Genomic DNA, 26,509 nt, shown 5'->3' with positions numbered 1-26,509 from the left:
ACCTTTCCCAGTCCTGAGGACACCTCTGTCTTGTAAGACATAGAGACGGGTGTTAGGAGAAGGATCCTGTGGTCTCGAGCACCCCCCATGCCTCCTCTCCCACTCAAGAAAATCCACCTAAAGCTTTGCCAGTTGTCCTTCCTCCAGGAGAACTTTCACCTTCATTTTCTCAGTCTGTCTCCTTTGCTCGCTATGCAGGCTAATTCCAAGAAGTTACAAGTCCAGGGTACTTTTCTTTGAGAAAGCCCAGAGTCAGACAGCAACTTTGCCTAGGACAGTCAACCCGGGGGGTCCCCCAGGGAGGTGCCCTGAAGAGAAAAGCCTGAGATGGCTGGGAGCTGCCTAAAAATAGGCAGGAGCTCTGGGCTGTGAGTGACAGCCTCTCCCCAGGCACAGCTGAGACCCTGGGACAGAGGTGGGGAGCGGGAGCCAGGGAGACTGCGTGTCCCCAGAGGGCTTAAGCAAGACTATTTTGAAGCTGGTTTATTGGGCTGCCGGCATTGGGGGGGGGGGGGTGGCTCCAGAAGCGTCCCTGGTGCCCCTGGCAGGCTTGTGTGTACAGAGGGATGATGGAGAAAGCAGCACAAGGGGATGCTGGGTAAGCTCAGCAAGGGGAGGTGGTTGTTTCAGGGAGCAAAATGAACAGGGAGAGAAAGTGGGGGTGGGGTGGAACACAGACCAGCATGAAAGCGGGGTAGGTGGGACTCAATGGGAGGCGCTTAGGCAGACGACAGCATTTGGGCAGAGAGCTAGTGTGTTGAGGAGACTGGCTCCCGGGGTGTCTCAGAATACTTCCAGCCACTGGAGGACTGGGCTGGGTTGGAAGACGTGGAAGGGGCTGGGACTAACTAGCAGCAGACAAGCCGAGTCTCCAAGCTAGCAGGTGCTGAACATGCAGACAAGACTGAGACGTGGCCCGAGTGAGACACGTGGTCAAGGGTCCCATCTGTCCTGAAGAGGCCTGTCCACACTCTGAGGCATTGTGGACCGGTTCGCCGTGTACTGGCAGAAATGAGTGGTTGTCCATATACCTAACTCTGCTTTGGCTTTGTTGAAGGTCTTTGGAGCGGTGTGCAATTGAAAATGGGAGGGGACTTCCAAAAATTCACAGAAAAGGTAGAATTAACAGGTCACGGAATGTCCCCCACGAACTTTTGAAGCCCCCTCATAGTTAAGGTATGAAGGTTCTCTCTCTCACAACCTAATCTCTTTAACCATTCTTGATGGCTGGGCTCCGTGTCCCCACATTCGGATCTTCTCTCACAGGTAAATCAGCCCCCTTCAACTCCTGGTAGCCGGAGCAGAGTTCAGGATCCCAGCTATGTCCTGTCCTGTTATGAGGAACCTGCCAGTCTCACCCGGATGCTGAGATGTGTTTCCATCTTCTTTGAACATTCTTCCGGCCCTAACTCCCAATTCCCTCGGGTTGCCCTCAAGCCTGCGGGATACCCGAACTAGACATTCTTCATGCTTCCACCTCCTCTTTCTTACCCGATCAACACTTAACCTCTTGCCTACTCAGAGCCAAGTTCTGTGTCCTAGTGCCTTCAGTAGCTGCTGAAACAAACAGACAAAAAACAAAAAAATACCGGTTTCTATAGGGTCTATTTCAATGCACTACAAAGTAGAGCTGTTCTCCAGTCCATAGGGCTTTCCGGGCTCTGACTTTGTGGAAGTAGATGACCAAGCCTTTCTTCCAAGGCCCCTCTGGATGAGTTTGAACCACTAAACTTCTAAACTTTGGGTTAGCAGTCAAGAGCCTAGCCATTTGTGCATCCTTGTTGAATACCTGCTGTTTGAAAATAATTCAGATTCTTCTAACATCTACTGAGAAACACTGGTGTGTATGTCTTAAAAGATTCAAGTGTGTAAGACACAGTCCTTAACCCAAGTAGTCTTCCACCTAAGTGAATGGGATATGCGAGTAAGAAAAGTCATGGAATGAGAGAGGAATCAATGAAAAGAACCAAAGAAGCCTTGTTACAGTAAGAATATTACTGTTGTGTTGTGGTTAGGTGCCATCAAGTCGGTTCTGATCCATAGCTACCCTGTGCACACCAGAGAGAAACACCGTACGGTCCTGCGCCATCCTCACAATTGTTCCTGTGCTTGAGCCTATTGTTACAGTCACTGCGTCCATCCATCTCGTTGAAGGCCTACCTCTTTGTCACTGCCCTTTCACTTTTCCAAACATGATGTCTTTCTCCAGGGACTGGTCTCTCCTGACAATATGTCCAAAGTATGTTCCTCTTGCCATCTTTTGTCTGTAAGGCGCAGTCTTGTCTTACTTCTTCCAAAACAGATCAGTCTGTCCTCTTAGCAGTCCAGGGTCCTTTCAGTGTTCTTCTCCAGCACCACAGTTCAAATGCACCGATTCTTCTTCTGTCTTCCTTATTCCATGCCCAACTTTCACACGCCTATGAGGCAAGGGACAATCCCATGGCTTGGATCAGGTGTACCTTAATCCTCAAGTGACAGCCTTGCTCTTCAGACTCTTAAGAGGTCTTGTGCAGCAGATTCCAGCAGTTGCTGGGGTCCCAGAAAGGGTGGTATCCAGGGGTGGCGGTGGCTCAGGGAAAGCTTAGAATGAACTCAGACCATCGTTTCAGGCGGAGGAGAGATACTACGCTGAGGTGTGAGCATGAAAGCCAGCATGCCACTGAACGGGAAACAAGGAAGAAATGCATGTCACTGCTGCAGAGGGACAGCCCTTGTAGGAAAAATTAGGGAGAGCAGACTAGAGACAGCCGTAAGACCCAGAGTAAGAATCAGGGGGATGGGAGTCTCACACACATACAAAAAAAAAACAAAAAACAAAAAAAACTTGCCGCTGAGTCAAAGTCAAATGCATAGTGGCCCGTGAGTATAGAGTTTCCAAGGCTGTAAATATTATTTATGGGGGAAGGTAGCATCCTCTTCTTTCACCAAAGGAGGAGGTGGTGGGTTTGAACCACCAACCTTGTGGTTAACAGTCGAACACTAACCGAAGAGCTCCACCATGTCACCTTTTAGGGGAGACCTATTGGGATTTTCTACCTGCGAGTCCCTGGATCTAGAGGAGGGAAGAGGGTAGACAGAAGGAGGCGAAGACAGGCAGAAGAAAGTTTCCAGGGCCTTGATCAGGGGGCAGCCGTGAAGCAAAGAAGGAGCTTTGGAAAGGAGAGCAAAATAAAGAGGAGTGAAGGATGATGCCACAGTTTCCAGACCAGAAAACCTGGTTGCGTAAAGCCTGCTAATTGCCCTTCCTGAAGCCTAATTAAATGGCATCCTTTTGAAGAAGCTCAACGAGGGGTGAGTCTGAAGCCAGACATTTATTTATTTATTTTGGGGTTTTTTTGGGGTTTTTTTTCTGAAGCCAAAAATTTTAAACACTGGTTAAAATTGAGATTTTTAAAACTGGCTGGGGATAAACTGTCACATCTCAATACATTGACAGCTGTGCCCCTTATTTGCATATAATGGAAATTTGCATACCACCCTCCACACTGGAAAGAACAGGGAGGGTGGGGGAAAGTCTTCAGGAGATGGAAAGGGAACACTTTCATCTAGTGGGCAGGCCCCAGACCCGTCCTCCACCCTGCATGTGACTCACAAGTTAGCCATGTAGAGACTGCGTGCCCACTTTGGGGACCCTGGCTGCTTTCTGTGGGCCCTGGCTGTTTTTCAGGCACCGCATGAGCCTGCCCAACTTCTGACACACCTGAAGGAGGTCTTTTTAAAAGTGCTTATTTCTTTTATTAGGTGGTTGAGCATACATGCCACAGCATACACCAACGGTTGCTACGTGTCCAATTCAACGACCCTAATGGCGTTCCTTGAGTGGTACAACCATGCTTGCTCTCCTTTTCCGAGTTGTCCCTTCTTGTTTAACACAAACTCACGGTTGCCTAAGGTTCTTATCTAATCTTTCCAGTTGCTGGTGCTAATTTGGGTCTGTATTGATAGATTTCCATAGAGGGTAATGCTCATGGCAGACTCTTTTATTTTTTTAACTAGTTAAACTAAACTACTGTTTGCTTTTAAGAAGAGTCAGACAATTGTTTGGCTTGACTAGTTTAAAAAAAAAAAGAGGAAGAAGACTCCAGAGGATATTTTTGGCAGAAAGTTGTAAATTCATCACAAAACATTAGCGGCAAATATCCATCTAGCCCGTTGTGGCTCCAGAAACTTTGAATTCCGTGGCAATTGGAAATTCTGATCTGCATTTTCCCTTTTTTGGTCAGGATTCTTCTACAGAAACTTTTATCAAAGTGCCCATTAATGGTAACCTGCCAATTCTTCAGATCTAATGACAAAAGAGGCAGTTATACATGGAAATAATTAGCCATACATTCCAGCCCCCAAACATGTCATCAATTCAGTTCTGACTCATATGGATCCTAAATAGGGTTTCTGAAGTTCTAAATCTTTTTTTTAAAAAACCTTTTATTAGGGACTCATACAACTCTTATCACAATCCATACATACACATACATCAATTGTATAAAGCACATCTGTACATTCTTTGCCCTCATCATTTTCAAAGCATTTGCTCTCCACTTAAGCCCTTTGCATCAAGTCTTGGGAGTAACTAACCTCCCCTCTCTCCCTGCTGCTGATGGGTTTGATTAGCCAACCTTGCGTTGGTCCGAAACTCACCCAATAACGTGACCAGAACGCCTTGTCTTCTGCCTTCCTATTCCTGCTTCACCTTCTTTCTCTGTTGCTCTGGGTGAGTAGAGACTAGCTGCTGTGCTGTAGATGGTGGCAAACCCGTGATAGGGGGCACAATTTTTATTCAAGCTTAATTTTACGCAATGTTTAAATAGATTTGCCCTCTATGATTTCTTCTGATGGCCTCCTGATCTGGGCTCTACAACCCTCCCCAGTGTTCTCTCTTCTCCAAAATGTGGCCCCAGTCTCTGGTCTCACTGGGCTGTTTATCCAGTGTCTCATGAACCAACCAAGAAAAAAATGGGTTACTATCAAGACCACCTTGATCCATGGGAACCGATGTGTGTCCAGAGTTCTCAATGGCTGTTGTTCAGAATTAGGCGTTTCTTCTGAGGCATGTGAATGGATGCAAACCACACCCAGCTTTTGATGAGTCATCTTTTGATTAGTAGTCAAGTTCTCTGAATTGTTACAGCACCCAGGGACTTTCGTTGGTCCTCGCATCTACCATCACCACCGCCCCAAAAGGTAATACAGAGCTAAAGGGGTGGGGTTCAAGGTGGTCAGAGCTGAGGTGGCATTGGTGTGGGTGGTCTTCCCTATCAAGGAGACCTCCAGGAAAGAACCTGGGAGGAGTTCATACGAGGAGGAAGACAGATGGGACATGCTTCAAAGAGGGGACCTGAGCCACATGCTCTAAGCTGCTGCACTGGTTGACAGGAGGCTCTGGGGCTGGGAGGTGGAATGTGTCCTTCTGACCCATCAGCTATCAGGATGCACTCCCAGAGGCACTGCCGCACCTGTCCCTGCATTTCACGTGGCCCCAGTCAAGAAGTCCGACGACAGCTTCCCGGGCTCACATGCTCAGAACTTCCAAGGGCTCAGCTGGATCGAAGACCTTCCGGTCACACTTGCTCTGAGAGCTGGCCTCCCAGCGTGAAATGCTCTAAGCCGGAGGTCTGCACTGGGCGGATGGGGGTGGCAGGCGTAGCTAAAGGCTTCCTGGGAACAATGAGCGCCTGCCTCCTTTCACCTGTTATTCTCCGCCCTGACAGCTGTGGGAGATGAATGAGCCACGCTGGGCCAGCAGCTAAGGGGAAGCTGGCTCCAGCCCCCACTGCTCAACCCCCTGTGTGGCCTTTGCGTGCACGCGTGCACGCACGCACACATGCGCACACCATTGGAAACATACCCTTTGGAATGTGACAAAGACCCAGACTGGAGCCCCAAAGACTCACTAAGCCCCAGGTCCCAGCTCTCCTGGGCTGCAAGCTATAGTTTGCAGGGCATCTGGGAATGTGTTCTCACTGATTATACCTCGGGGATGGGCCTCCCCACTCTTTTTCTTATTAGTTTAATCCTAGAGAGGGAGGGGGCCCACAGGCTGTATGCAGAAGCTCCGCATTGCCTCCCAGCAGCTCTGGGAGGCCCTCCAGGCCACACCTTCCCCAATTGCTCCTGGGCCACCCAGAAGGCAATTCAAACAGGGGACCCTGCCAACTGTGACCCCAGGCCCTTTCTCTGTAGAGTTTGCCTGTTCATTAGTGTTATACCCTGAAATTTAGACGTCTTTGGCTTTCTCTGCCATATTTGGCAAACTTCATCCCAGGTGACTTGAAATCCTTGCTTTATAGCTCCTCGGCATTTACCCTCTGCAAGAGAGTTGGTTTCTTATTCCAAGCAATCCTATATAAGGTCTCCGAGGATGTAAATCTTTAAGCGAGCAGACAGCCTCATCTTTCTCTTGCAGATGGGCTGGTGGTTTTGAAACACCAGCCTTACTCTTAGCAATCCGACGCTTACCTGACAGTGCTCTCAAATATTTATGAGGTTCAAAAACAGTTAAATTTTGCATTTACTTCTCAGTGTTTTATGAAGCACCAAGCTTGGCCACTAGAAACTAATTTAAAGGAGGGTCATCTAATTACCCCTCTTGAATGGCTTGTTGGAAGACCTGGGGCAGGCACAGCTGGCAAGCGTATCAGGAACATTAAGAGAGCCCTGCTAGTGTAGTGGGCTTCGAGCCTCATGGTCTTCAGTTCAAAACCACCAGCATCTGCATGGGAAGACTGGGCTTTCCATTCCGGTAAACAGCAACAGTCTCAGAGTAAAGGATGACAGCCACAATTTCCAGACCAGAAAAGCTGATTGTTTAAAGTCTGCTAATTTCTCTTCTCAACGCCTAATGAAATTGGCATTCTTGTTAAAAAAAAAATTCCATGAGTCTTGTGGTAAAAAATACTCCTAAATTTGACTACCAGAAGAAATGATGGATTGTGTATTTTCACCAATTTTGATATTTAATAATTATAGTATTTTTGTATACATAAATATGATTCTCTTCAACTGTAGTTTGTTAAAAGGTGTGAGGAGAATGTGTAATTCTGATATATTGTACTTTGTTCATTGATTCAAACCAGCCCCCATCCCAACAAAACCACAAAACCACTGCTATTGAGTGATTCTGACTCAGAGTGACCCCAATCTAATTTCTGCAGCTGTCAATCTACGCGAGCAGGAAGGAGATAGACAGCCTGATCTTTCTCGGGAAAGCTGACCTTTCCATTAGCAGTTCAACATTACCCAATGATGCCACCAGAGCCCACTGATTTAAGGGCTATGTTTACATTAGATTGTGCCATTGTTTTTGTTTGTTTGTTTTTTGAACATTTTATTGACTCATAATCCACATATCAAACAATTAAATGGTTCAATAGTATCAAGAAGAATCGTGCAATCAGTATAGATTGTGCCATTGTTGCTCATGTTCAAAGATGGCTTAGAGACCATGACTGTGTGTCAGGCGCACTAAAAAGAGTGATCCTTCAGCCATGAGAGCCATTGCTTGTCCCACTGGATTCATCATTTACCTGGAGGTCTTTGTATTTAAAAAGCCCAGCCTCTTTGCCTATCTTTTCCATTTCCCCCAGCACAATCGCCTACATTAGCATACGATTGCACTTTTGTTTCCCAGTAGTGTGTGCATGTGACCCACTGCAACAGTGCTGCAGAGGAACATGTCTAAATTACACCTTACAACCTCCCTGCCTCGTGCTTCGCCTCTTCTGTTCTGGAATAGTCAACCCACAGGGGCAAGAAAATGAAAGAAAAAAAAAATCCTCAAGCTCACTGCCATTGAGGCGATTCCAATGGAACTGCCCCTTTGGGTTTCTGAGACTACAAATCTGTATGGGAGAAAACAGTCTCCTCTTATTCCCCCCAAAGTGGCTAGTGGGTTTGTACTCTGACCTTATGGTTAACAGCTCAAAGCATAGGCCGCTCTGCCCCCAGGGCTCCCTTGGAGACAGGAAGGTGTACAATAACAATAAAAGACCTATGGACTCAGGTACGTACTCGGATCTGAAGGAAATGGCCATTTTGAGAATGTAGCACCCACATCGAAAGAAATTATATGACACCAACTAGGATTTTCTTCAGTAGACGAATGGATAAACAGATTACGGTACCTCCATACAATGGAGCGTTATTCAACAATGAAAAGAAACGGTTGTTGTTAGTGCCAGGGAGCTAGTTTTAACTCATAGCAGCCCTGTGTACAAAACAAAACCCTGCCTGGTCCTGCACCATCCTCCCAGTCGTTGCTGCCCGAGGGTCTTTCCCTTTGCAGTTGATGGTCCATTTTATAAACCACGATGACAATGTTCTCCAGGGGCTGGTCCCTCCTGCGCGCATGTCCAAAGCGCACAGTGTGAACTCTCAGCATTTTTGGAAGAGTACTTGGAAGAGATTCTGAAATTGGCTCTTGACAGCAGAGCCGTTCAAGCGAATGGAAGAACTGAGGAAGTAAGAGGGTCAGCGACATCACTGGAGCGCTTTAAGGGAAAGATGGAACCAGATGACATTGTCAGGAGGTGACATCAAAATGACTAGAAAACGTTTGTGCAGTGTTTCAGCAGAAATGTGATACCTGTCATTAAAATAGCCCTGCAGTTAATTATAATGACAAAAATATTTTGTAGACCCAACTTACATGGATTACTCTCTCGATAGGGCTAAAATTCTATGCGAACTTACTTTTAAAACCTAATTGCAATCTTACCATAGTGAATGAAGGGGGAAGTGCAGAGTGGAGACCCAAAGCCCATTTGTCGGCCACTGGAGATCCCCTTGCAGAGGGGTCTAGAGGAGGAGATGAGTCAGTCAGGGTGCAACGTAGCACCGATGAAGAATACAGCTTTCCTCCAGTTCCTAACTGCTTCCTCCCCACCCAACTATCATGATCCGAATTCTACCTTGCAAGTCTGGATAGAGCAGAGGATGTACACTGGTGCAGATAGGAGCTAGAGGCACAGGGAATCCAGGACGGATGATACATTCAGGTCCAGGGGTGTGAGGGGCGGTACTGGGAGGGTAGCGGGTGAGTGGGTTGGAAAGAGTGAACCGATTACAAGGATCTACATGTGACCTCCTCCCTGGGGGACGGACAACAGAAAAGGGGGTGAAGGGAGACGCCGGATAGGGCAAGATATGGCAAAATAATAATTTATAAATTATCAGGGGCTCATGAGGGAGGGGGAGCGGGGACGGAGGGGAAAAAAGAGGACTTAATGCAAAGGGCTTAAGTGGAGAGCAAATGCTTTGAAAATGATGAGGGCAAAGAATGTGCAGATGTGCTGTGTACAATTGATGTATGTATGGATTGTGATAAGAGTTGTATGAGTCCCTAATAAAATGTTAAAAAAACAAAACAAAGACAAAACTAATTGCTCCAGTCGGAGCTATCATCAGCCTGTTCCAATGGACCCGCCAGCCACTCAGCCAGAGAAGATGAGGCTGCCTGTGTGTGCTACAGCGCCTGCTGCTCTTTCCGTTGCTGAAGGGCTTTCACGGTCACTGGTTTTGTCAAATTTTCTGGTGTGTTGGCTACAAGGTTGTGGTAGATAGTACTGTGAACCTGCATCTTTTTTGAGAATGTATAGTAATTAAAGGAAAGTAAGGAAGAATTAAAGACTTCCTGCCCAGTTGCTAATGTTGTCATTCATGGAGAAAGATTTGGTACAACAATTTTGTTCTTCTCACTCTCCCCGCCATCAAATCAATTCCTACTCACAGCAACCCTCTGAGGCACGGTGGAATTGCCCCCATGCGTCTCTGAAACTATAACACTTTATGGGAATGGAAAGCCTCTCGTCTTTCTCCCGAGGAGTCTCTGGTGGTTTCGAACTGCTGGCCTTATGGTTAGCAACCCAAGGAGAAACCTCTATGCCATACTCAAAGAAGTGTTACCTTTAAGCAATTTTCAGTTATATGTATCCCTGTGATTAGAATTGATAATAAATTTACATGTAGAACAATTGTGGCTTCAGAGGGGACCATATGGCCCGCCACACTGTGAGACACAACGTCCTTCACTGGCCCATAGCTCTACAGGGGGCAACACTGGAGACACACTGTGGGAACTGCACCCGATCTGACCCCACCATAGGAGGCAAAACAGAACAGCAAGGGGAACAGAGCCAGGAAGTCCCCAGGGAATACCAAAAATAGATTTTGGGGCCAGGGTGTGACACCTCACAGACTCGACCAGAAAACACTCCTAAAGGTCAACAAACAGACCTTGAACCAGTGAGAGGCTTTTCTTTTGTCATTGGTTTTGTTTCGTTGCTTTGTTTTGCTCTGTCTTGTTTTTGTGCATGTTATTATCTCTGCAGGTCTATCTAGATAAGACAGGCAGGATAAACAATCTGGAGGAGAACATAATGGGATTGATGGTTCCAGGGGGACATGGGAGAGAGGGAGGTGGGGAAAGGAAGTGGTGTTAACAAACCCAGGGACAAGGGAACAACAAGGGATCCAAAACTGGTGGCAAGGAGGGTGAAAGAGACATGGTAGGGCTTGATCAAAAGCAATGTAACCGAGAGGAATTACTGAAACCCAAATGAAGGCTGAGCATGATAGTGGGACAAGAGGAAAGTAAAAGGAAATAGAGGAAAAAACTAGGAGGCAAAGGGCATTTATAGAGGTATAAATAAAGGCATGTACACATGTACTATATTTATATATGAAATTGGGGGAATAGATCTATGTGCATATATATATAGGTTTAGTATTTTTTTCTTTTTTTACATTTTATAGATTTAGCATTAAGGTAGCATATGAACATTGGGCCTCTACTCAAAAACTCCCTCAATGCAAGAACACTTTGTTCTATTAGACTGGCATTCCATGATGCTCACCTTCCCGACACAATCACTGAAGACAAAGCGAGTACATAAGCAAATGTGGTGAAGAAGAAAGTTGATGGTGCAAGGCTATCAAAAGATATAGCATCTGGGATCTTAAAGGCTTGAAGATAAACAAGTGGCCATCTAGCTGAGAAGCAACAAATCCCACATGGAAGAAGCACACCAGTCTGTGTAATCACAAGGTGTCAATGGGATCAGGTATCAGGCATTAAAGAACAAAAAAAAATCATATTATTGTGAATGAGGGGGAGTGCAGAGTGAGGACCCAAAGTCCATCTGTAGGCAACTGGACATCCCCTTACAGAAGGGTCACAGGGAGGAGAAAAGCCAGTCAGGTGCAGTGTAGCAACAATGAAACATGCAACTTTCCTCTAGTTCTTAAAGGCTTCCCTCCCCCTCCACCCCCACTGTCATGATCCCAATTCTACCTAACAAATACGGCTAGACTAGAGGATGTACACTGGTACAGATAGCAACTGGAAACACAGGGAATACAGGGCAGATGAACCCCTCAGGACCAGTGGTGAGAGTGGTGATACCGGGACAGTGGAGGGAGGGAAGGGTAGAAAGGGGGAACATATAAGGATCTCCATATAACTTCCTCCCTGGGGGACAGACAACAGAAAAGTGGGTGAAGGGGACATCGGACAGTGTAAGACATGGCAAAGTAATAATGATTTATAAATTATCATGGGTTCATGGGAGGGTCAGGGAGGGAGGGGGAAAATGAGGAGCTGATGCCAAGGGCTCAAGTAGAAAGCAAATGTTAATGAGAATGATGATGGCAACAAATGTGCGAGTGTGCTTGACACCATGGATGTATGTATGGATTGTGATAAGAGTTGTAGGCGCCCCCAATAAAGTGATTTTTTAATGACAATAATGATTGTGGATTATATAATTCTTTGATAACTGGATAGAGAAATTAGCAGTTTACAACATGAAGAGGGCAATATGCTATATTTCTTAGAGCATGTTTAGAAATAAACTTAAACATTAAATTCATGGGGTTTTTTTTTAATTTAGCTTTGCTTTTAAGTTTCTTCAAAAATAGCATTGTCTCACAAATAAATATCTGATTTTAATGAAGCTTTTAGGGTTTCAGTTTAGATGATGGTTTTTAAAATAGTCATACATTCAATTTTACATTTGATAAATTCAGCATATATACTAGATACATAGTTTACATTTTCTTTGTTTTTTTAAAAGTGTGTGTGTGTGTGTGTGTAGGGGTGTTCCACTAGGCCACAAAGCCCATTGTCACGGAGTCAATGCCAACTCATAGCACAGGACAGGGTTTCTGAGGTCTTTACAGGAGCACATAGCCTCATCAGTTTCCTTCAGTGATTCCTGAGTTCAAACCAGTCTTTCCCTCGGTAGCCTAGTGCTTAACTCACTGCACCACTAGGGCTCCTTATCAGGTCACGCGATACATAAAAGAGAGCAAGTAGATACCAGGAAAAGAAAGCAAAAGCAAAGAGGCAAGAACTAACCCACTCAAGATGTCAAAGACAAGGCGATGGCCAGGGTCCGTCAATAGACAAGGCTTGTCAGTCTCCGGCTGATGAAGCGATGTCTTCGGATGAAGCGTGCCTCCTGCAGAAGAGAAGCGCATGGGGAAATGGCAGACGGTGAAGGAGAACAGAATGCTCAAAACAGCTCCGGCCATGAACCTGTAAATGAGAAGAGTGATGGGAAGACTTTGATGCAAATTTTGCATGATATTTCTTTCGGGGACCTAACAGTTCCAGATCTTTGGGGTTTGAAGTCATCTAAAAGGAAAATTCTTCTTCTCTGAGCAAAGAGGGGCCTCTCAGGGCCGCGGCACAGCAAGACGTAAAGCAAAGGGAGATGAGCACCAGTTTTCAGAAGAGAGCTTTTCCAAGGTGATGCCAAGGGATGAGAAAATTCTGTGGTCACGGATGGTTTACTCACTCACCAGCGAAAATGTATACTGTTTTCACTGCCTACTGTTTACCATGAATGCCACTGATGCAACCCTCAAATTTGTGTCTGGGTTTCAGAAGTGGTGGGAACTAAGCATGGACGTACAGACGCCTAAGAACCCCAATGACGTGTGTTGCCTGGAAACGTAGACATTGGCAGCAGGGCTAAAGCCATTGACTTTGATGGAAATGGAGAAGGGAAAGGGAGCAGGGAAGGGGGCTTAAGGGGGTAGGATCGTGCACAGATTGCTTGACATGATCCTCTGGTTCCTTGCAGAGTAGAATCTGGCACTCCATGGCCACAAGGGAGAGGAATCTTATTCAATAAAGGGAAGTATCTTGAGATGGTCAAGATGCTTCCAAAAGATGCCCCAGTGCTGAAAGAGCACCTGGTGAGACGCAAGCATAAACTCAACGTGTTATACCTTGCACTTTAGACTAGGTAAGTTTCTAATAGCCCTGGAAAAACATGTGAAGATGCTTGTTGTGGGCATAAAGTCTTGTGTTCAACACGAGAACACGTGTAATCATTTTCAACAGCACTCCTGCCATATCACATACTAAGCAGCTTCCCAAAGCAATATGGGAAAAAATCAGCCATTGGAAATGGAGGTGAGAAAAAGTCTTTCTAGGATTCTCCCCTTTAAAGGGAAGAAAGGCAGCTGACCTCAGTTGTGCCATCCTTTAGGACTGGGGAGTGATGGGGTGGCCATAATGGGGTGTTGTGCTGAACATTATAATAAGCTGCCGCCGTGGCTGGAAGACATGTGGGTTGCAAACCATTCTTAAGGGAAAGAAGAAGAAGGGTATTTTTAATGACCTTGTGGACCAGGCGCCCTGATGGTATATTGGCTACAGATTGGGCTTCTAACTGCAAGGACCACCAGCCTCTCCTGTCAACTCGAAAACTCACGGAGGCAGTTATCCTCCATTCCATTGGGTTGCTATGAGTTGGCATGGATTGGATGGCAGTGCAAGTGTGACCCATTCACTTCGTGGGCAGCACTCTTTTGCTGAAAAGGCCTCAAATGAATCATGCATGACCTTTAGGGGACAGGGGGGCAGGGAAACTGCTGAGACAACGTTTTCTTTCTTTGCTAGCCCCACCTGTCAATAGGTTGTGTTAAATGACCACATGGAGTCAGGAAAAAGGCCGTCACCGACACGTTGGAGTGCTCATCAAGCGGCGAGTTAAGCTGGTTAATGAAGAGCTCTGGATGCTTGTGGTGGCAATTGAAATTCCTTGAGGTCTCCGTGCATATTTGGACACAAGACAAGCAGCACAAGTTGGTGAACCTTCTGTCATTGATTTCGCTTCCCCGTGCTCTTCTGGTGTGCTGTACACCAGAGAGTTCATCTCACACAGCAGTACCTGCACACCAGAGCTTGAGCTCTGGGCACAGCAGTGACAAAGCTAGAGGTGCTCAGACTTTTTCTGCATGAGGTGCGCACTCAGAGTGGACCACGCATCCATGCAAGGGAGGCGGAGTTACTCTGCGAAAGAAAACAAGTGTGCAATTGTACTTTTAAAAAACAGTATGGAAAAAAATAAAAAACAGTATGGAGCTGGTACAGATAGGAACTGGAAACACAGGGAATCGAGGACAGATGATCCCTTCAGGACCAGTGGTGAGAGTGGCGATACCAGGAGGGTGGAGCGATGGTGGGGTAGAAAGGGGGAACCAATTACAAGGATCTACATATAACTCCTTCCCTGGGGGGACAGACAACAGAAGAGTGGGTGAAGGGAGACGTCGGATAGTGTAAGATAGGACAAAATAATAATTTATAAATTATCAAGGGTTCATAAGGGAGGGGGTGCGGGGAAGGAGGGGAAAAATGGAGGTGATGCCAGGGGCTTACATGGAGAGCAAATCTTTTGAGAATGATGAGGGTAATGAATGTACAAATGTGCTTTATACAATTGATGTATGTACGGATTGTGATAAAAGTTGTGTGAGCCCCAGTAAAATGATTAAAAAAAAAAACAGTGTGGGGCCATTGGGCTACACAAAGGAGAAGGAGACCCCACCTCCACACCAGCCCGAGGACAATCCCTCTACCTCCATCTTCCTTTACCCGATTCTGACCCCAATCGTTCCTCCCATAGCACTCTATCAGTTCTCTACTGGGTTCGATAATCTCGTGCAATGCCTGCGCTGAACTCCCGGGCAAACTCATGATGATGAGGATTTCATTAGGGAGGTGAACAGGTCACCACAAGTCAGGATCTGTAAACAATAAGGATGCGGTCATTGGTCCACAGCAACACCGCTCCTCAGTCAGCAGCTAAGGCTCTCTCTCTGACCTTTGACCTCTGCCTCTTTTAGGTCAGGAAGCCCACTGGCTGCTCTGCCTCACAACCTCCTAGTCCCACACCGCCCCTCTCCTCTGTCTCCCGGTCTCCTTGCCTTGGCCTCTGGTCACATCGCACCTTCACCACTTCAGGCAGAGATTTTCATGTGCTCCACTTGTGACTCTTCTTTGATGGTCCTGGGAATTCTCTCTCCTTCTACTTCTGAGATAGCTCTCTTAGAAGCAGAGGAAGACACCAAAAACTGACCAACACTCTCTATTATGCAGCTTGAGGCTTACACTGTTTTCTTTGCTTCTTCAACATGAGAATTCCGAGATCGGGTGTTCTTCCCGTTTGGTGTTCTATTTCCAAGTTTGGGCACCTTCCATCCCAACACTTGACTTCGTATCCTTCAACATCTTTTCACATCTGCTCTTGTGCTCTTTTCAGTGGTGTCACTAGGACTGGCGTCATGCACTGTGATAACTCATGGTGTCCTGTGGGCCTCCTCCCAGGCCAGACCATGCACAACCTATTTGCATAATCCCACTCAAACAGTTGGTGGGCATGACAGAGACATGGAGGGCCATGTTAAAAGATTTCACTTGATGGCAGCATTGTTTGAGTGCATTGAATGCTTTCCTTCTGAACTTCAGATCAGATGAAAAGTCATCAGGCAAGTAGCAGTCGTGTTTGAAGCTGTCTAATCAAACAGTCTCATTTTTGCCACTGAAGAAGAGTTAAAAGTCTTCATTCCAAAATTGACCACTTTCTCTGATAAGGTATTCAATAGAGAGTGGCTAATAGAAATGCCAAGGTTGAGAAGGCCCCTGAAAGCAACAGAAATAGATCTGATCTTAAAAGCTTGAAGATAAACAAGAGGCCATCTAGCTGAGAAACAACAAAGCCCACATGGAAGAAGCACACCAGCCTGTGTGATCATGAGTTGTTGATAGGATCAGGTAGGTATCAGGTATCAAAGAACAAAAAATCATATCATTGTGAATGAGGGGGAGTGTGGAGTGGAGACTCAAAGCTCATCTGTAGGCAACTGGACATCCCTTACAGAAGGGTCACAAGCAAGAGAAGAGCCAGTCAGGGTGCAGTATAGCAATGATGAAACATACAACTTTTGTTTAGTTCTTTAATGCTTCCTCCTCCCACCACCCCCCACCCTCACCACCACTATCATGACCCCAGTTCTATCTTACAAATCCTGCTAGACCAGAGCATGTACACGGGTAAAGATAAGAGAGCTTGACTCACAGAATCCAGGACAGTTAGACCCCTCAGGAACAGTAATCGGAGTAGCGATACCATGAGGGCAGGTGGAAGATGGGGGGAGAAGGGGAAGAAAGGGGAAACCAAGTGCAATGATTGACGTATAGCCACCACCCCCCACCCCTGCACGAGAAGGATGAACAACAGAAACACGGGTGAAGGCAGAGAGTGGGCAGGGTAAGATATGAAACTAATAACAATTTCTAATTCATCAAGGTTTCACGAGGGTAGAAGGGTGGGAAAGGGAGGGGAAAAAAGAGGAGCCGATACCAAGGGCTCAAGTAGAAAGAAAATGCTTTGAAAATCATGATGGTAACATATGTACAATTGTGTGTGGGGAGAGGTCAAACGCTTACAGACATCCTCCCCAGGGTAGTTAGTCAGCAGACTACAGGGTAGGCCTCTAGGGCAGTTAGTCAGCCAGACTTTATGGCAGGCCTCACTCCCTGCTACTGGGGACAATAAGCTATTCCTCCTTGAGGCCTGAGACCAAGCGTTCTCACCCTACCAATAATGATCTCTATCAACTGAGTCAGGGAACTAGCCAAACTGACTGTGACATCCCAAGTTAAGTTATACGCCCATCTTATCAAATGTATACCCCCAATTCCTCCCCTTCCTATTGCATGTATGTTCCTAGACCACCCCTTCTCATTATTGTATTACCTATGGTACAACCCCTCCCTGTGACGTATGTACTCACCTGTGATTAGGGGGCTTACACATCCCTAGAGAATATAAAAAGCGTGGGCTAACTTTAAAGAAACACTCTCTCCCTCCATCGAGTGGAGCTGAGGTGAGCATGCTACCATGAATTGTGACTGACGCCCATTTATTTCAATACTTCACTTCTATCTCTCATGCTCTCTATGACTTTACTATGATCTTTACTTATTATCGCTGTACAATTGCGCCTCCCGGACCCGTAATGATGTGTTAGGGGCTGGCTTCCCCTGACAATTGTGCTTGATGCAATTGATGTGTGGATTGTTATAAGAGCTGTAAGAGCCCCCAGTAAAATTATTTTTTTTTAAGTCAGTTGGCAAAAGGCATTGATTTTAAGGAAGTGATTCATAAGTTTAAAGTTCTGAAAGCCAGGAAAGATAAGTTCTGACTTAGTTGAGGTGTCCACTAACTGCTAAAATGCTTGATTACCTTTCTTTGGGAATGTATTTCCATATGCATATGTCTACAATTTCTATATGCTGGGGATTATTATTGATTATGTGCCCCTGCCTCTAATAAGTCCCATGTAACACTAAAGTTGAACATTAAGATGAACATTATTTTGATGTCATTCTTGAGCATTTCTGCTTCACATTCTATTGCTTTCTCACCAAATTTTCATTTGAACCTGGTGAAACGATGTGAATATAAAACTATTTAGGTTGCGTATATGATGGTATAATTTAAACGCACCATTTTAATCCTGCCAGCAATTTATGTCACTACTATTACATTCAGTGACATATAGAAATGGCCATTTCCAAGTAGTCTTAGTACAATAAAATTACTCAGGTTTCTGTAAGGTCTGACAGGGGAGGAGGCCCACAGGACACCAGGATTGACCACACTGGGTGACGCCAACCCTTCCTGGTGACACCGCAGAAAAGAGCCAAGAGGAGCTATCAAAAGATGCTCACGGAAATGAAGTAAAGGATTAGGATGTACGGTGCAAAACCTTAGAAATAGAAAACCAAAAGGGAAGAACACCCTAGGTGTTCTCAAGTTGAAGAAGCAAAGAGAAATAAATGTAAGCCTCAAGTTGTAGTACGGAAGGATTCTGTAGGCAAAATGCTGAACACTGCAGGAAGTAACAAAAGAAGATGGAAAAGATGCACAGTCACTAAACCAAAAAGAAAAGGTGCATAGCGGGCTGTGCACTGGGCTGATAACCACGGAGTCAGCAGTTGAATCCACCAGCTGCTCCATGGGTAGAAGATGAAGTTTTCTGCTCCCATACAGACTTACAGCCTCAGGAACACAAAGGGCAGTTCTGCTCCATACGGTCAAAGTTAGCATCAAGTCATTGCAGTGGGAAAAACTCAAAGAACTGGCTGATGTTCACCCATTTCAGGAGGTAGTATGTGATCAAGAACAGTCCTGAAGGAAGAAATTCAAACTACTCTGAAGGCCTTCGTGAAGACCAAGGCTCCAGCAACTGGCAAAATACCAATGGAGACGTTTCAACAAATGGATGCAAAACACAAGAAGCACTCACTCATGACAAAAAATTTGGGAGAGAGCTACTTAGCCAACTGACTGGACAACTGGACAACTCCAGGCTAGAGTGCTAGGGCTCACCCTCCATCAGGAGAAACAAACAAACAAACAAACCACGGAGACAAAGTTTACGGCTGCAGAGACTTTTCTCAGTCCCAAAGGGTAACGTGGAGGCTGGCAATGCGAGTGCCTTCCTCCCCAGCCGCTTGGACAGGCAAAGAACTCAGGGGCTGTTTTTCTTCTCTGAAAACCAATCCCAGTGGAGTCGCTGGGGTTTTAAAAACCAAATGTCTTTACAGCTTGAAATGAATAGCTCCATGACCTCAGCCGTCACACACGCAGCCCCCGCTGTTACCCATTCAGCATTGCTGTGCTCAGGGCGTCCCCCAAATACCCCCAAGTCGTTGGTGCGGCATATGTGGGGAGGACACGTTGCCATCAGAAGGATTTGAGGTGGGAGGCCCAAGACCGTGTCTCTGTGAACGCTACAGTCATCTGTTAGCGATTCACCAGCTCCCATTAAAGCCAGACACGGGACCCATGTGTGTTGTTGCAGACTGTCTTAAGGGATTCCGCTTTATTGCTTGGCCGTGGCTCTCTGAACCACATCAATTACAGCCCTGCGGGTTACTGAAAGGGGGGAGGGGAGTGTGAAATAAAACGATGACAATCCTGTCACAGATTGAAAGGAGCTGGATTTCCGAGTTCATGATGAGAACAAGTGAAGGAAGGTATCTAGATTAAAGGCTACCAGGACAACTTAACCCTCACCCACAAATATGAATATCCGATCAATACCAGCAACTAATCCCAAAAGGTTAACCTACCTCCAACCCTATTCCTACAAGTGATAGGCAATTGAGACCTGAATCTCATACTTATAGGGTGACTTCTAAAATGATGGAAGCATGTCAAACCTGTTGTCAATTCTGACTCTTAGTGACCCGACAGGATAGAGAACTATCTTAAGTCTTTCATCTTTATAACAGCAACCTTTTTTTTTTAATAAATCACTTTATTGGGGCTCATACAACTCTTACCACAATCCATACATATATACATCAATTGGGTAAAACACCCTTATACATTCGTTGCCCTCATCATTCTCAAAATCTGCCTTCTACTTGGGTTCCTGGAATCAGCTCATTTTCCTTTTTTCCCTCCCACTCCCTCCCTGTTTCCCCCTCCTCCATGAACCCTTAATAGTTTATAATTATGTTATCTTATATTACACTGCCCAGTGTCTCCCCTCACCCACCTTCCTGTTGCCCATCCCCCAGAGAGGAGGTTACACGTAGATCCCTGAGATCAGTTCCCCCTTTCTACACCCCCTGCCCTCCCGGTGTCGCCACTTTCACCGCTGGTGTTGAGGGGTTCATCTGTCCTAGATTCCCTGTGTTTCCAGATCCCTACTGCACCGCTGTGCATCCTCTGGCCTACCAGGTCCACAAGGTAGAATTAGGATTATGATAATTGGGAGGGGAGGAAGCGTTCAAGAACTAGAGGAAGGTTTTGAGTTTCATAGTTGCTACACTGAACCCTGAGTGACTCATCTCCTCCCCACTACCCCTCTGCAAGGGATGTCCAGCTGTCTACAGATGGGCATTGGGTCCCCATCACGCACTCCCCCTCATTCACGGTGATGTGATTCCTCCCCCCCGCCCCCGTGTTTGTTGTTTGAAACCTGGTCCCCTCTGCCCTTCATGATCACACATGTTGGTGTGCTGCTTCCATTTGAGCTTTGTTGCTTCTGGGCTAGATAGCTGCTTGTTTACTTTCAAGCCTTTAAGTCCCCAGATGCTACATCTCCCAATAGCCAGGCACCATCAGCCTTCTTCACCACACTTACTTATGCACACATTGGTCTTCAGCTTTTATGTGAAGAAGGTGATCACACAAGGATGGTTGTTGTTCCTTGGTGTCTGCTACCTAGTCCCTTCAACACCTTGTGTTCACTTAGGCTGTGTGCTTCTTCTCTATGGGCTTTGTTGCTTCCAAGCTAGATGGCCACTTGTTTGCCTTCAAGCCTTTAAGACCCCAGACGCTGTATCGTTTCGATAGTCGGGCACCATCAGCTTTCTTCACCATGTTTGCTTATGCACACGTCTGTCTTCAGTGATCATGTCAGGAAGGTGGGTATCATGGAATGACCATTTAGCTGAGCAAGGTGCTATTGTATTGAGGGAGTGTGCGTGAGGAGGCCCAGTGTCCACCTGCTACCCTACTACTAAACCTATAAATATATGCACATAGGTCTATTTACCCCATAATCATAAATATATTTACATATGTACATGTCTGTATTTAGGCTTCTATGTATGCCCTTTGCCTCCTACTCCTTTCCTCTATTTCCTTACGCTTTCCTCCTGTCTCACTACCATGTTCAGCCTTCATTCTGGTTTCAGTAATTCTTCTCAGTTACCTCGCCCTTGGTCAATCCCTACCAGTCCTCCCTTCCCCTCCCTGGCACTGGTTTTGAACCATTCGTTGTTCCCTTGTCCCTGTGTTGGCCAACACCTCCTCCCTTCCCCTACCTCTCACCCTCTCATGTCCCTCTGAGACCGTTGGTCCCGTTATTTTCTTCTCACATTGTTTGTCCAGCCTATCTTATCTAGGTGGACCTGCAGATAAAGTAATATGTGCATACAAATGCAGATGGCTTTGCCAGCACTCAAGTGGTAATAAGAACATGGCATTGACAGCAGCAACACCGACACACTGACAAAAAAGCCACTGATGTACAAAATTTACAAGAGAAAAAAAAAGAAAAAACAAAACAAAAAGACAGCAAAAAAAAAATTCTGTTAGTAGTTCGAGGGCTGTTTGTTGGCCTTTAGGAGTGTTTTCCAGATAAGTCTGGTGGGGTGCTACGTCCTGGCCCCAAAGTCCATCCTTATACTCTCTTGGGATCTCCTTGCTCTGCTTCCCCCGCTGCTCCATTGTTTGCCTCAGTGTGGTGGGGTCAGTTCAGTCGCACATCCCCCACTGTGTCTCAAGTGCTGTCCTGTGCGGGACCATGGGCCGGTGCAGGATGTTGCATCTCGCCGTGGGGCCGGCTTATAACAGCAGTCTTTACAGGAGCATGCTTGCCTCATCTTTCTTCCACAGAACCACTGGTGGGTTAGAAGCACCGACCTTTCAGTTAACAGCCAAGCGCCTTAATCAATGAGCTACTGGGGCTCCTTTATAGAAGTATGTTGTTTCAGATAATCAAGTCCGTTTTGACTTATAGCGGCCCCAGGGATAACAGAAGCAAACGCTGTATAACCCTGTGCCAATTGTTGTTTTTGAGCCCATTGTTAGAGTCCTTGTGCCAATCCATCTCATGGAGGGCATTCCTCTTTGGGGCTAACCCTCTACTTTACCACATACAATATTCTTCTCCAGGGACTGATCCCTTCTGAGGTCTAAAGTCCAAAAAAAATTTTTTTTAATGATATCTTGCCATCCTTTTATAAGGAGCTCTCTGGTTGACTTCTTCCAGGATAGATTTGTTCATTCTTCTGGTAGTCCAAGGTTTATTCAATGTTCTCTGCCTACATCATAATTCAAATACACTAACTCTTCTCCAGTTCTCCTATGCATGGTTAAGCTTTTACACATATATGATGTGGCATATGTGTGTGTGTGTGTGTGTGTGTGTGTGTGTATAGCTTGAGACAGAGGTACCTTAGTCCTCAAAGTGGCATTTTTGCATTACAACACATTAAAGAGGCCTTATGCAGCCCATTTGCCCATGTGATGTGTCCTTAGATTTCTTAACTGCTACTTCTATATACAAGATAACTTCAAAAAGTTCAAAATGCACTAAAAGGTAATGGACTTTTTCAAGACCTCCCTCCCTAACATATACTTTCATATAAAGAATCCTATGTAACACTATAGAAGCAAATAATCAGAGACATTAGATTATATGAGGAAGAATGCAGCATCAGGATTGGAGGAGGACTTGGGAACAACCTGCAATATGCCATGATCTGCTTGCTGAGATGGAGGGGAACTTGGGGCACTTGTTGATGAAGATCAAAAGGTTTGGCTTTCTGTGTGGATTGCAACGCAAATGTAAAGAAAAGAAAACTCCTCATGAACCAATTGGCATCATCATGAAAAATGAAAAAAAAACATGGAGCTGTCAAGGATTTCATCTTGCTTAGATCCATAATCAATGCTCAAGGAAGCAGAAGTCAAGAGAACAAAGAACACATGATGTTCTCTAACATAAAATGACAAAGATGCCTCTACAGTAAACCAGAGACACGCATAAACCATATATGTATGAATGGATTTGGGATTTGCACTTAATTCTAGCCCCAATCTAAGGACAATTAGTTCTTATGACATGGCCCTGCTTGGTGCTCAAACTCATGAAGAGATCACTGAAGATATGAGTGCTGTAGCAAGGTGTGGTGAAGAAACTAGATGGTGCCCGGCTATCAGAAATAATAGTGGCTGGGGTCTTAAAGTCTTGTTTTCCAACAAGCTTCCATCTAAGTGAGACATCAACTGACTCCACATGAAAGAAGCGTGCCAACCTGTGTGATCTGAGGATTGTAAATAATACCACTGAAATCTAAAAGAGGGAATGGCATCAGAGCTTAGCTTGTGAACACTAGGCTTGCAGAAGGCTACGGATGGCAGTAGATGCCCCAAAATCCACTTGTAGAGTCCACGCATGGATTTAGTGTCTGGTAAATTCCCTCCGATCATAATCGAGGGATGTGGATAGCCCTGCTATCAGACAGAGAGCGTTACAAAGTAGATATGGCAGGCACAATTGGGTCAAAAGGCGGCATCTTACTGAGCCCGGAATCACACCCTATTCGAGGGGTCAAAGCACACAGGCCGCCTCAATCTCATGCTATAATCCCATACTGTTGCTATAGCTAACATCCTGTTGCCACCTCATGTCTAAGAGAGACTAAAACCATAGTGCTTCATGCTTCTGTTTCTGTAAACCACCTGTTTACTTACCTGAACGCCCATTCCTGCCACACGCTTGAATCAGCCGGTTCCAAAACTTACATGAATAATGAAGTAAAACAGATAAAAACCTCAACCAGAAAGAAAGTAGAACATATGAAAAGCCAGCACAAATTTAAATGGGTCATAAGGAACACAAATGATAGGGTGTTAAATTTAACCTGACTATATCTACAAAAATCTACCTTCCAGTGGATTCTGTACATTAGCAAAGATGGTCACATCCGAGTCCATGGACAGAGAGGATTCACCAGGAGTTCAATCCACGTCGTGTGTTCCCCCTTCTCTCTCTCTCTCTCTCTCTCTCTCTCTCTCTCTCTCTCTCTCTCTCTCTCTCACACACACACACACACACACATACCACAAACTGAAAAGACTTTAAAATGGGTGGAAAGGCGATCAAATGGAAATGTTACTGAAGACACAAGAAGGAGTAGCCAACACCGAGCGGTTGTAACAAATGTTGTTGTGCTGGCACGTGACCTTTGTTATTCTTGTTTGCTTGGTTTTCATGTTTTCCTGTATAGGAAATCAGGATAGATAAATCTATAGAGACAGTAACTGGATCAATGGTTCCTTGTGGGCACCACGGATGGGGAGATCGGGAGCTAATAACAATGAGTACAAGAATGAGAACGATGTTCTGAAACTGACTTCAGTGATGACTGTACAACTCTTCTTGATGTGACTGAACTATTGAATTGTACTTATGTGAATTATATGCCAGTAAAACTAAAAAAGATGGGTAAAAACAACATTAAAATATTAAAAATAATAAACTATTTCTAGAACGATGAAGGTTAAAAAGTATCATTCATTTAATTTGAATAAATAAGTAAGTCAGCTGCATAAGACCTTTTTATTTTTTTAATCATTTTATTTGGGGCTCTTACAACTTTTATCACATTCCATACATCAATTGCATGATGTGTATTTGTACATATGTCGCCACCATCATTTTCTAAGCATTTACTTTCTATTTGCGCTCTTGGCATCAACTCCTCTTTTTTCCCTCCCTCCCCACTCCCACCCTGGTGACCCCTTGATATATTATAAATTATTAGTTTTCACATCTTACACTGACTGCTGTCCTCCTTCACCCACATTTCTGTTGTTCATCCCCCTGGAGGCGGAGGGAATTATGTGTTGATCCACATAATCAGTTTCCCCTTTCTCCCCTCTGCCTCCCACCATCTCCCTACCCCCATGGTATCACTACTCCAATTCTATTCCTGAGGGGTTCAGACCCTTTTAAAGTGTTGAAAACAAGGATGTTACCTGGAGAAGTAAGGTGTACCTTACCCAAGCCATGGTATGTTCAATCACTTCTATGCATGCTGGCCATGCGAGAAGGGAATCCAAGAAGAGTCCACACATTTAAATTGTGGTGCTAGTGAAGCACAGTGGAAATAGCATGGGCTGACATAAACAAACAAATCTGTCTGAGAAGAAGTGCAGCCACAACGCTCCTTAGAAATAAGGATGACAAGACTTTGACTCACGAACTTTGGACATGTTATCAGCAGAGACTAGTCCCTAGAAGAGGTCGTCATGTTTGGGAAAAAGAGGAAGGTCCTTGACAAGATAGATTAACACAGTGTTTGTAACAATGGGCTGAAACAGGAGAACAATTGTGAGGGCAGCACAAAGCCAGGCAGTATTTCATTCTGTTGCACATAGGGACATTATGACTCAGAACCAACTCAAAGGCACCTCACAACAACACAATATATAACACAACTGTTTTGTGTTCTTGTTGCTAGGTGCAACTGAGCAGGTTCTGACTCATAGTAAGAGTACATGTACAATTTGCTAGTAGTAGTAACACATGAAGAGTTTAGCCATTCTTAACCTCACAGAGATATTGTGAAACATCTGCTGGATCATTGGGTTTTGTGCTGGTTGCTCCATATGTTTATTCTGTGACTTTGGACTTCAGTTTCCTCTTCTATCAGATTCCAGTTTTATTGTTTGCTTGTTTGTTTGTTTGTTTTAACATTTTATTAGGGACTCATACAACTCTTATCACAATCCATATATATATATACATACATCAATTGTGTAAAGCACATCTGTACATTCTTTGCCCTCATCATTTTCAAAGCACTTGCTCTCCACTTAAGCCCTTTGCATCAGGTCCTCTTTTTTCCCTCCCTCCCCGCTCCCTGCTCTCTCATGAGCCCTTGATAATTTATAAATCATTATTTTGTCTTATCTTGCCCTATCCGGCATCTCCCTTCACCCCCTTCTCTGTTGTCCGTCCCCCAGGGAGGAGGTCACATGTAGATCCTTGTAATTGATTCCCTTTCCAACCCACTCACCCTCTAGCTTTCCAGTATCGCCCCTCACACCCCTGGTCCTGAAGGCATCATCCACCCTGGATTCCCTGTGCCTCCAGCTCCTATCTGCACCAGTGTACAACCTCTGCTCTATCCAGACTTGCAAGGTAGAATTCAGATCATTGTAGTGGGAGGGGAGGGAGAAGAATTTAGGAACTGGAGGAAAGCTGTATTCTTCATCGGTGCTACGTCGCATCCTGACTGACTCATCTCCTCCTCTAGACCCCTCTGTGAGGGGGTCTCCAGTGGCCAACAAATGGGCTTTGGGTCTCCACTCTGCACTTCCCCCTTCATTCACTATGGTAAATTTTTTTTGATGATGCCTTATACCTGATCCCTTCCACACCTCATGATCGCACATTCTGGTGTGCTTCTTCCATGTGGGCTTTGTTGCTTCTGAGCTAGATGGCCGCTTGTTTATCTTCAAGTCTTTAAGACCCCAGACACAATCTCTTTTGGTAGCCGTGCACCATCAGCTTTCTTCACCACATTTACTTGTTCACCCGCTTTGGCTTCAGCAGTTGTGTTGGGAGGGTGAGCATCGTAGAATGCCAATTTAATAAAAGAAAGTATTCATGCATTGAG

The sequence above is a fragment of the Tenrec ecaudatus genome, chromosome 6, assembly GCF_050624435.1.
Source record: "Tenrec ecaudatus isolate mTenEca1 chromosome 6, mTenEca1.hap1, whole genome shotgun sequence".
Classification (NCBI taxonomy): Eukaryota; Metazoa; Chordata; class Mammalia; order Afrosoricida; family Tenrecidae; genus Tenrec; species Tenrec ecaudatus.
The sequence above is the reverse complement of the archived record's forward strand: the minus strand, read 5'-3'. Positions refer to the sequence as shown.